We start from the raw sequence: 12,641 nt of genomic DNA on the forward strand, positions 1-12,641 counted from the left end.
TCACGGCAGTCGGGTGACGACCCATGACCCGTACTGTTGCTACGCTACTCCAAATGGATTACACGCGATGTACTGCAGGTAGGCACTTACCATTGTTTCCAGCGTAGCGGGCCCGTTAAAACCCGCTGAAATTGTCATTTTTTGCGCTGTAAATAATTATGGAAATCGGGTTAAGCATGTGAGACATTTAGCCAACTTCAGAATTCCAAAAGTGAGGAGAAATGACGGTAGATAAAAAAAAACGAGAGCTGAAGGGACAACAACAGCCAGAGTGCTTGGCGAACATTGGCCGTTTGCTCACTGCATTTCATCAACAAAGGCATTATTTGTGTTTTTTCTTGATTCCTTTGGCATCTAAAAAGTTTCAGAAGTGATAAATCTGGCTGTAATTTTTTTTTAATCGCCCATGGTTCTCGTGGGTTTTTACATACAAAATGAAAACGCATCTGAAGAAACATGTACAGCCAGATTTATCACTTCTGAGAATTTTTAGATACCAAAGGAATCAAGAAAAAACACAAATAATGCCTTACTTGATGAAATGCAGTGAGCAAACGCGATAATTCCCAATATGTTCAATGATTACCAAGCACTTTAGCTGCTGTAGTCCCTTCAGTTCTCGCTTCTCTATACCTTCATTTCACTTCACGTTTGGAATTCTAAAGTTGGGTACATGTCTCTCACTCTTACCCCGACTGCCACAAAATTTTTAAGCGCAAAAATTCAACATTTTGGCGGTTTTTAACAGGTAGGAAAGTACGCATTAATAACATGTACCGGAAGTGACGGGTGTCTTCCAGTTGGATTTAGCGCCTCCGTGCGTCGAGCCCTCTGACCCAGTGACCTTTCGTGCAATCACCGTATAGGAAAGGATAGCGGGACATGGACCAAACGCGGGTGGTGGAATTTGTGCTGATGGGGCATCTTGGTCTGCACGGGCAAGTTGGGCCGAAAGGCCTGCTTCCGTGCAGTGTGACTCTATGACTCAGTGAGGAACGGACAGGGCCGGCGTTAACGACGTCTCGTGTGTAACTGACTTGCTCCTGTTGGACAGTGGAACCCGCCGCCCGCACCTCCGTTCACAGCCCGGGGATCAGGATGGACCCAGACCTCCCTCCGGCTTCATTCTAATCCCCGTCACTGCACCTGCCTCTCATACACCAGTCTTCAGCTCACACTTACCCTCGCCGACAATGGCTCTACCTAGGCACCATTTGCCATTTGCCCTCTTCCCTTCTCCCCTCTCCCATCAGGCAAATGATGTAGAAGTGTGAAAACGCACTCCCCCAGATTCAGGGACAGGTTCTTCCTAGCGGTTATCAGGCAACTGAATCATCCTATACAACTAGAGAGCAGTGCTGAACTAGTATCTTCCTCATTGGTGACCCTGGGTCGATCCTTCTTTCCGCTGACTGGATAGCACGCAACCAAAAGCTTTTCACTGCATCTCGGTACACGTGACAATAAACGAATGTAAACTACACTTACAGCCAGCTCTAATTGGTCCTGGACTTTCCTCGCCTCCAGATCTCCATTCCCACCCCACCCACCCCTCTCGTCTGAATAACGGACTCGACCCGAAACGTCACCCACCCTTTCACTCCTGGGATGCTGCCTGACCCGCTGGGTTACTCCAGCACTTGTGTCTATGTTTGGTATAAACCAACATCTGCAGTTCTTTGTTTCAACACCAAGTCTCAGAGCATCTTATATCAGGGCAGAGGGCGGCATTCAAAGTCCGACCTCGAGGATTAGGGAGAAGGAGGGAAGCAACAGGGGCAGATGATCAGGGTTGTAAAAATGTCAAGGTATAGGACATTTCAAATGAAATGCACTTGCAGTATCATTAATTCCATTCAATGTAATAGATGAATTCAATGGAGATATTCAATGTCACTTCACTGAATTTGGATAATATGCACGACTGTACAGCTTGTTCAAGAAGGAACTGCAGATGCTGGAAAAATCAATAGTAGTCAAAAATGCTAGAGAGGCAGCATCTATGCAGCGAAGGAAATAGGCGACGTTTCGGGTCGAACCCCTTCTTCAGACTGATGTGGGGGTGTTTCTATGTTTCTAATTGTTCCATGCCGGCCAAGATGCCCCATCTAAGCTGGTCCTATGTGCCGCGTTTGGCCCATCCCCTCCCCACTCCCATCCGTTCAAATCCATGCACCTGTCCAAATGTTTTTATATGCTCTTACATGCCTCAAATAGCCGCCACGATGTAGCTGAGAAAGCGGCGAGGGAGGGGTGTGGCTACAACAGAAACAAGGAACGTTACCCACATTGTACAGAGAGGCAGACAGAGCCCACCCGGAACACCACAATGTGTCGGCGGGCTTTAGGACCCGGGGGAGCCCGGAGCTGTGGAGCCGCCGCGGCTGCTGCTGAATCCGCGGTCAATGGGGTTTCGGGCGCGAAACGGCGGCGGAACAATCAATGAAAGGGGCGGGGCCAGGCTGAGGGGAGGCGGAGCTCAGTCCCGTCAATCACATCCCTGGCCAGAAAGTGGATGTCATTAGATACAAGCTTCGGATAAATTTCATTCCCTTAAATTAAATACATCAGTGTTTCATATCGTGAATTGTTCATTATGTTAGTCTGCACAATAACATCACTTCAATACCAGACACTGTAATGAAGAAGTGTCTCGATCCGAAACGTCACCCATTCCATCTCTCCAGAGATGAAGCTTGGCCCGCTGAGTTACTCCAGCATTTTGTGTCTATCTTCGACTTAAACCAATATCTGCAGTTCCTTCTTATACGCTCGATTTTTATTCAATAATCTCATGTGTAAACTTGAATTCAATGATTCAATTTTACCCTATTGTCACATGTACCTCGTGACCAGGGCCGGCCTTAGGGGGTGTGGGGCCCAATTGGGAACAATTTTGGTGGGCCCCAGATTCCCAGCCAAGGTCTGTCAGCCCAGTTATTTAGTATATATTATGAAATTGTACACTAGGTGCTATGGATTCTACACTGTGTGAATCTCTCCTGCTCCCGGTTGACTGTCAGTAGCTCCGCTGGCTTCCAACATTTACCGTAGCGGCTAGTTACGGTCAAACTGCATTATGTGATTGGACACAATGCCCTTGGAGACAGCGGCTGATTGGATGGGAGGAGACCTATTTGTTGATTGGACGGGAATTTTAAGACAAGCTGGTTGGGGATTGGATGCAACCCCCTTAGAGACAGCGATTGATTTGTCGCCAAATAAAATTGTCAAATAGAAAAACAATAATCGCTGGTCGGTGTGAACTCAGTGGACTGTCTGATTGTATCTCCAAACTAAACAGTATAACATGCAGGGACATTCATTTAAAATTAAATTCAGTGATTATTTCACATGATTTTTCACCGTGTAAAGCAATGATCCTATAGCAGAGCTTTGGTGTAAAGCTCAATATCTGACTAATTTCTGTTTAACGCGTTTGGTCTGCCGTGAGATTTTTTCTCTCCCAAAACAGTTCATATCTAGCAAACCGATCAACGAACCAGACAGCAGTTGGACGTAGTCATAGAAACATAGAAACAAGGTGCAGGAGTCGGCCATTCGGCCCTTTGAGCTTGCACAGCCATTCAATATGATCATGGCTGATCATCCAACTCAGTATCCTGTACCTGCTTTCTCTCCATACCCCCTGATTCCTTTAGCCACAAGGGGCACATCTAACTCCCTCTTAAATATAGCCAACGAACTGGCCTCAACTACATTCTGTGGCAGAGAATTCCAGAGGTTCACCATTCATTGTGTAAAAAATGTTTTTCTCGTCTCAGTCCCAAAAGATTTCCCCTTTATCCTTAAGCTGTGACCCCTTGTTCTGGACTACCCGAACATCGGGAACAATCTTTCTGCATCTAGCCTGTCCAACCCCTTAAGAATTTTGTGGGTTTCTATAAGATCCCCCCTCAATCTTCTAAATTTTAGCGAGTACAAGCCGAGTCTATCCAGTCTTTCTTTATATGAAATTCCTGACATCCCAGGAATCAGTCTGGTGAACCTTCTCTGTACTCCCTCTATGGCAAGAATGTCCTTCCTGAGATTAGGAGCCCAAAACTGTATGCAATACTCCAGGTGTGGTCTCACCAAGACCCTGTACAACTGCAGTAGAACCTCCCTGCTCCTATACTCAAATCCTTTTGCTATGAATGCTAACATACCATTCGCTTTCTTCACGGCCTGCTGCACCTGCATGGCTACTTTCAATGACTGGTGTACCATGACACCCAGGTCTCGTTGCATCTCCCCTTTTCCTAATCGGCCACCATTCAGATAATAGTCTACTTTCGTGTTTTTGCCACCAAAGTGGGTAACCTCACATTTATCCACATTATACTGCACCTGCCATGCCCACTCACCCAGCATATCCAAGTCACCTAGTTTAGAGGGGTTTAAACGGTTTAGAGATGTTTAGAGGGCTTCAGATGGGTTTAGAAATGTTCAGAAGTGTTATAGAGGGGAATAGGGGGGGAATAGATTGTGTTTAGAGGGGGTTTAGATGTGTTCAGATGGTCCCAGAGGGGGTCTAGAGACGTTATAAGAAATTGTATTTATCTGAAATTGAATTTGAAGATAGACATAAAGCTGGAGCAACTCAGCAGGACAGGCAGCGCAGCGACTCTGGAGAGAAGACCCTTCTTCAGACGAATTGAACTCTCGTCGGTGAGAGTACTTGTGATTGTCTGAAGAAGGGTCTCGACCAGAAACGCAACCGTCTCCCCAGAGCCGTTGCCGTCCTGCTGAGCTACCTTCAACTTCAGAGCCAAAAAAAAAACACAGAGTGCTGAAGGAACTCAGCGGGAAAGGCGGCTGCCTCACCCGCTGGGTTTCTCCAGCATTTTTGTCTACCGCTAAACGTCAATGATTCCGGGAATGCTGAGGCGACAGGGTGACAGGGAGAGAGAGCGCGAGAGATAGAGGGAGGGAGAGAGAGAGCAAAACACAGAGAGACACAACGTGGGTCGGTAGGCGAATGACTAACCTGCACACCAGGAAGAAGCCCCTTCTCGCGGTCGGGGCCCTCACTCATGATGGTGAATTTAAATAAATTCTCAATGTGTCATCGATCTACATTCCTCAGTAAATGTAATTGTGTTTTAAACAAGTATTATTGACGACGCGTGAATTTTATTCAAAGGAACATGGCGTCATTAATACTTATTCAAAACACAGTAACATTTACTGAGGAATGTGGATGGATGCAGATTGATGACATTGTATAACAACTTGTTAACTACTTCATGTTAAGAAGTGCTAACAGTACGAGTTAACACATCGTTTGATGGCCGTGCAGCGGTTGTTATACATGGTCGTTTAAAAAAATTTCGGATGGCGAATTAAAAAAAATCTTTATTTAACAAAGAGAATTCGTATTTCCGTACGAAATACGGAACATTAGTGCGGGGCCCCCATTAGGCGCGGGGCCCAATTGGCAGCAATCGATCAAATCGGCTTAAGCCGGCCCTGCTCGTGACAGTGGAATTATTTGCTTTTGAATGCAATCCGGTAAAATACAGACCTCGCTTCCTCCATGGCCAGAGTAAGTCCCACCGCAAATTGGAGGAGCAGCACCTCATATTTCACTTGCGTAGTTTGCACCCCAGCGGTATGAATATTGACTTCTCCAATTAGTCCTTGCTGTCTCCCTGCTTCCCCTCCTCTTCCCAGCTCTCCCACATCCCACTGTCTCCGCCTTTTCCTTTCTTCTTCCCGCCCCCTCCCCTCCCCCACCCCCACACCAGTCTGATGAAGGGTGATAACATCACTTCAATACCAGACACAATAACATCACTTCAATACCAGGCACTGTAATGAAGAAGGGCCTCGACCCTAAACGTCACCCATTCCTTCTCTCCATAGATGCTGCCTCATCCGCTGAGTTTCTCCAGCATTTTTGTCTACCTTCGATTTTTTCAGCATCTGCAGTTCTTTCTTAAACAATCATACTCTATTGTTCAATGTTCCTCGCATCAGTGAAATGCCTTGTTTTTACAAGCAATCCGGTAAAATACAGGTCTGACCTGGGCGGTACAGTGGGCGCCGACCATGTTGCGAGAAGTTCATGGAACAGTCAAAGATGAGAGGACATCGATTTTAGCACAGTAGAGGGATCTTTCAAGGAGATGTGCCGGACATGTTTCATTACACAGGGCGGCGGGTGCCTGGAACGCGCTGCTGGAGCGGTGGTCGGGGCACATACGGTAGAGGCACTGCGGTCTGATGTGGGCTGAAGGAACTGTTCTATTCCATTAACATAACCGACAGGTTCATTATAGCTCCCATTCCCAGCTCCGTACCCACAACAATTAGGTTCTTGAACCGACCTGCACTGCCCACGTTTGGCCCATACCTTCTAAACCATATAACCATATAACCACATAACAATTACAGCACGGAAACAGGCCATCTCGACCCTTCTAGTCCGTGCCGAACACATAATCTCCCCTAGTCCCATATACCTGCGCTCAGACCATAACCCTCCATTCCCTTCCCATCCATGTACCAGTCTAAATGCTTCTGAAACATTGCGACAGTACCCGCCTCATCTACCTCCTCCAGCAGCTCATTCCATACACCCACCACCCATTGTGTGAACAAAGTTACCCCTCCGGTTCCTATTTAACCTTTCCACCCTCACCTTACACCTATGTCCTCTGGTACTTGATTCCCCTCCTCTGGGCAAGAGTCTCTGTGCGGCTCCCCGATCCATTCCTTTCATGATGTTTTACATCTCTTCCAAGATCATCCCTCATCATGGAAAAGCAGCCAACATAATCAAATACTTGTTCTACCCCAGTCAATCCTTCTTCTCATTGTTCTTGTCGGGCAGAAAGTACAGAATCTTAAAAGCGCCTACTACCAGTCTCAGGAACAGCCCCGTCTCCTCTGTTAACAGGCTTCTGAATGATCCTTCCATAAACTAGACATTGTGGTTTGAAGGGGCTGTTCCTGTGCTGTATTGATGACGTCTTGTTTTCTCTATTGAGCGGCAGTGCAAGGTTGATTTTCTGACAAGAGTGGAGCTTACTTTACTTTAGAGGTACATCATGGAAGTAGTCCCTTCGGCCCACCGAGTCCATATCGACCATCGATAACCAATTGGTCTCTGTTATCCCACCTTCCCGTTCACTCCCAACATACTTGGGGCAATTTACAGAGGGTCAATTACCCTACAAAGCCGCATGTCTTTTGAATGTGGGAGAAAACCGGAGCACCCGGAGGAAACCCACGCGGTCACAGGGAGAATGTTCACCTCCGAACAGTGAACATGGTCAGGATCGAACCCGGGTCTCTGGCCCCGTGAGGCAGCGATTCAATCTGCTGCTCCATTTACCTCAGAAATATTAACCCTAAATTTCCAGATACTGTACACTACCCGACCTGCTGAATGCCGACAACGTTTTCTGTTGTTTGTTGGCATTTTATGGTCAGACTCACGTTCCAATCACCCATTTAACTGGAAAAACGTTGAAAACATTGACGCTGCCTCACTCTCCCTCCACGTTAGCAGCGGCGCCGCAGTACTGGATTCCACTGCTGGCGGCGCTGACTTTCCAGCCGCTGACTGGGAGGTTGATTCGTTGATTTGTAGCGGCCGATTCGGAGGCTCTGAGCCGCTGAGCCAGAGCTCCCAATTGGGCCACACGCTGGAGTAATAAACTCTCGGCTCGGGACCCCGACATCCACTCCCACCGCCGGCCCTCTCTCTTCCTTCTCTCCTTCGCTTCCCTTCCCTCACTCCCTTCCCTTCTACCCCCCTCCCTTCTCTTTCCTTCCCTCCTTCCTCTCTCTTTTCCACTCTCTCTTTCCCTCCCTCCCTTCTTTCTCTCCTTCCCTCCCTCCCTCCCTCCCTCCTTTCTCTACTTCCCACCCTCCCTTCTCTCCTTCCTCCCTTCTCTCCTTTCCTCCAAGACACATCACGCACAGACAACTAACACACACAACTAACACACACACACACAACTAACACACACAACTAAGTTAGGATAGGGTAGAAGACAGTGCCTCCCCAGCCATTGACCTCACCGCACGTCACTGACTACCTCCTCTGGCAGCTTGTTCCATAAACCCACCACCCATTGTGTGAAAATGTTACCCCTCGGATTCATATTAAATCTTTCCCCCTTCTCCTTGAACCTATCTATCTCTGCCTCTCTCTCTGTCTCCGTCTCTCTGTCTCCCTCTCTCCCTCTCCCTCTCTCTCGCTCTCTCTCTCAATTTTCAATTCAATTTTTCAATTTAAAAACTTTATTGGCATGATAAAAAAAACATTGTTATATTGCCAAAGTATAAAACATGACATCCATATTTAAAATGCATCAATATAAATACAAGTATACAGTGCATGGATAGATATGTCCCTGTACATAAACTTGCAATAGGCCTATAGCCCTTTATTGATGCTACACATTCTTGCAACTGTAAGCAGTACAACACAATAGCAAGTTTAGCAATTCAATATTCATTTCTTAGTGTCAGTTAATGTCGATTAGTGTGTGCATACATATGTGCATGTTGGTCATTCACCGTCTCTCAGGTTATGGCATGCTGTTACGTATTGTGCACCAAGATGTGCCGTATTTCCTTCGCCAAGGATTATTCTTAGTTTTTATAAATCATCTAGTTCTTTAAAATCTGTGGTTGCTCGACTGAGTTTGTCAAAGTATGCTTTCCTTGTTTTGTCAATTTTTTTGCATTTTAGGAGGAAGTGCACCTCTGTTTCAACCTCATCTGTCAAACAGTGGCCGCATATTCTGTTTTCTCTTGGTTGCCAGAATCTCTTCTGTCTTCCTTTTTCAACTGCCAAATAGTGGTCACTTAGCCTGTATTTGGTGAGGGTCTGTCTCTGCTTTATGTCTCTAACAGTTGAGAGATTGTCTGCCAATTTATAATCTCTTTTTAGGGAATGGTAACATTCTAATCTGCTTTGGCTTTTGGATTCTTTATCCCAATGTTCCAAGTACATTTCTTTACATTGTTTGATAATTTGGTTCACTCTAACTGGTGATTGGGGGTCAGTATTGATCTGGGGCCGGTCAGGGTTTAACTGGATAGGGTTTAACTGGATAGGGTTTAACTGAATAGGGGTAGTTAGTCTCAGTACCAACTGCTAAGTGAACTGTTTTCTGGATTCCCCTCTTGTGTTTGAAGGGCTTTAAACTGGAGGGTATCTGGGGGGCTAGATTGAAGGTGATCCAAAATGTAGTGCTCTTTTCTGGATATTTATTATCAGTGGGTATCTGCCTAGTTCCGCCCTTCATGCGTTTGTTGGTGTTTTCCTTTGGATACCCACTACCCATGAAGAGGACATGACTTCAGAATTAAGGGACAGAAGTTTAGGGGTAATATGAGGGGGAACTTCTTTACTCAGAGAGTGGTAGCGGTGTGGAATGAGCTTCCAGTGGACGTGGTGGAGGCAGGTTCATTGGTATCATTTAAAAATAAATTGGATAGGCATATGGATGAGAAGGGAATGGAGGGTTATGGTATGAGTGCAGGCAGGTGGGACTAAGGGGAAAAAAAGTTGTTCGGCACGGACTTGTAGGGCCGAGATGTCCTGTTTCCGTGCTGCAATTGTTATATGGTTATATGGTTATATGATACAGAGGATGTTCCGACAAAATTCCGCATGCAGGGCCTTCGTTGTATGTTTTTCCCATTTACTATAACTATGGTGACTGAGCGGACCCCATACTTCACTACCATAAAGCACAATAGGCTGGATTACACTGTCAAATATTTTAAGCCAGATTTTAATTGGGATTTGGATGTTGTAGAATCTTCTTTTTATTGCATACAGACCTCTTCGAGCTTTCCCTTTTAGTGCATTCACTGCCATATTGAAGCTCCCTGATGCTGAAACAGTTAGACCAAGGTAAGTATAGCTCATAGTGTGTTCGATAACAGTACCATTGAGAGTAAATTTGTATTTATCTTCCTGACATCTGGGTCTTTTCTGTAAAATCATGATGTTGGTTTTCTTTAGATTTACTGCCAGTGCCCAATTTTGGCAGTACTCATCAAGTAGGTCCAACTGTTGCTGCAGTCCCTGTTCTGTGGGGGACAGCAGAACCAAGTAATCCGCATAAAACAGGGATTTTACCTCTCCGTCCAGAAGACAGAGGCCCGGCGCTGTGCCCTGGTCCAACTTTACTGCCAAATTGTTGATATATAGATTAAACAGTGTCGGGCTCAGATTGCAGCCTTGCCGGACGCCTCTTCTCTGGGCGAAGAGATCAGTGTGTTTGTCCCCAATTTTAACACCACATTTATTATTCAGGTACATTGATTTGATAAGATCATACACCTTTTCTCCTATACCACAGCCGAGGAGTTTGTAATATTGTTCATGCCAAATATAGTCAAATGCTTTCTCAAAGTCAATAAAACAGGCAACGAACAACGAAAACATACATAAAATGCATGCGGCATTTTGTCGGAACATCCTCTGTATCATATAACCATATAACAATTACAGCACGGAAACAGGCCATCTCGGCCCTACAAGTCCGTGCCGAACAACTTTTTTTCCCCTTAGTCCCACCTGCCTGCACTCATACTATAACCCTGCATTCCCTTCTCATCCATATGCCTATCCAATTTATTTTTAAATTATACCAATGAACCTGCCTCCACCACTTCCACTGGAAGCTCATTCCACACCGCTACCACTCTCTGAGTAAAGAAGTTCCCCCTTATATTACTCCTAAACTTCTGTCCCTTAATTCTGAAGTCATGTCCTCTTCATGGGTAGTGGGTATCCAAAGGAAAACACCAACAAACGCATGAAGGGCGGAACTAGGCAGATACCCACTGATAATAAATATCCAGAAAAGAGCACTACATTTTTGGATCACCTTCAATCTAGCCCCCCAGATACCCTCCAGTTTAAAGCCCTTCAAACACAAGAGGGGACCCAGAAAAGAGTTCACTTGGCAGTTGGTACTGAGACTAACTACCCCTATTCAGTTAAACCCTATTCAGTTAAACCCTATCCAGTTAAACCCTGACCGGCCCCAGATCAATACTGACCCCCAATCACCGGTTAGAGTGAACCAAATTATCAAACAATGTAAAGAAACGTACTTGGAACATTGGGATAAAGAATCCAAAAGCCAAAGCAGATTAGAATGTTACCATTCCCTAAAAAGAGATTATAAATTGGCAGACAATCTCTCAACTTGAAAACCATGTATCATTTTCCTTCCACTTCACAATTATGCGCCACTTTGTGTTGGTCTATCACATAAAATCCCAATAAAATACATTTACGTTTGTGGTTGTAACGTGACAAAATGTGGAAAAGTTCAAGGGGTATTCAAACTTTTGCAAACACTGTATATAGCTTTTCCAATTATTCCAATTTCTTTGTCTTGTTTCAACCGTATATGTGATTTCCACTGTTTTATTGGTGTAATGTGACTTTCTAGTTCTTTGAACCACACCAAGACCCTCCCGGAGGTTCTGCCCTTATGTATATCAGTAGTTTTTACTGAGGGAACCATGACTTTACTGAGGGCACCATGACCGTGAATGAACGTATCCTTTCGATACCATGTTTCTGTTAATATCATTATATCAGTGTCTTCTATAGACCGTAGGAACTCAGGGTTCCCAGTCTTCATCCCGAAGGTTGAAGAGTAGAGACCCTGGATATTCCAGCAGCCTATATGGAACGAATTCGTTTATTTTGTATTTACGTTCTCTTCTTTTTTAGTTTAAATAAAACCTATTTTGTGGGACAGGTGCGAAAACACTAGTTTTTTCTATAATTGGGGAATGTTAGGTACAGTTTTGTATGCCATGGTAAGGCAGACTCATACTGCCACCTAGTAATAGTAACTATATTAATAATCAATATCAACAGTATTAATATCAATATCAACAATATCCACAGTACTAATTCAGTGCAATCGTATCAACAATATCAAGTTTTAATTCAGTGCAATCATATGCTGTTTTTATCAGTCACTCGGAAGGGAGTTTATATATCCCTCTGTCTCTCTCTCTCTCTCTCTCTCTCTCTCTCTCTCTCTCTCTCTCTCTCTCTCTCTCTCTCTCTCTCTCTCTCTCCCCCCCCTCTCTCTCTCTCTCTCCCTCTATCTATCTATTTTCTCACTCAATCTCACCAGCTCCTCCCAAAGATCTTATAGCGGAGCAAGATAGGCCACCCCTGCGAAATACAATGGGCTGACGTGTAGTAGCTACAGAAGTGATCCCGGGCATTTCCCCCCGCCTATTTTAGTAACCGGAGCCTACCTGACCCGACCCGACTCGCAGTGTAATCAATGTTGCGGGGCAACAGTTTGTGTGCGTGATGTAGGGTTAGATTCATAATTGTGTCACTTCTTGTCAAGAATAAAATTTGACTCTGGTAATTTTCGTTTTTAATGTTTTTTAAATAATTTATTTTTAAATGGCTCATAAGCCGTGTATGAGTTGATTTTGTAGTAACCGGAACCTACCCGACTCGCAGGGTAATTGACATTGCGGGGGAAGTTTTTATGTGTGATATAGTAGGTTAGTTCATAATTCTGTGTGTGATATACTATGTTAGTTCATAATTCTGTTAATTCTTGTTAAAGAATAAAATGTTTATAAACACACATACATGAATGCGATATAAATGTATA

This window comes from Leucoraja erinacea, unplaced genomic scaffold (genome assembly GCF_028641065.1).
Source record: "Leucoraja erinacea ecotype New England unplaced genomic scaffold, Leri_hhj_1 Leri_400S, whole genome shotgun sequence".
NCBI lineage: Eukaryota > Metazoa > Chordata > Chondrichthyes > Rajiformes > Rajidae > Leucoraja > Leucoraja erinaceus.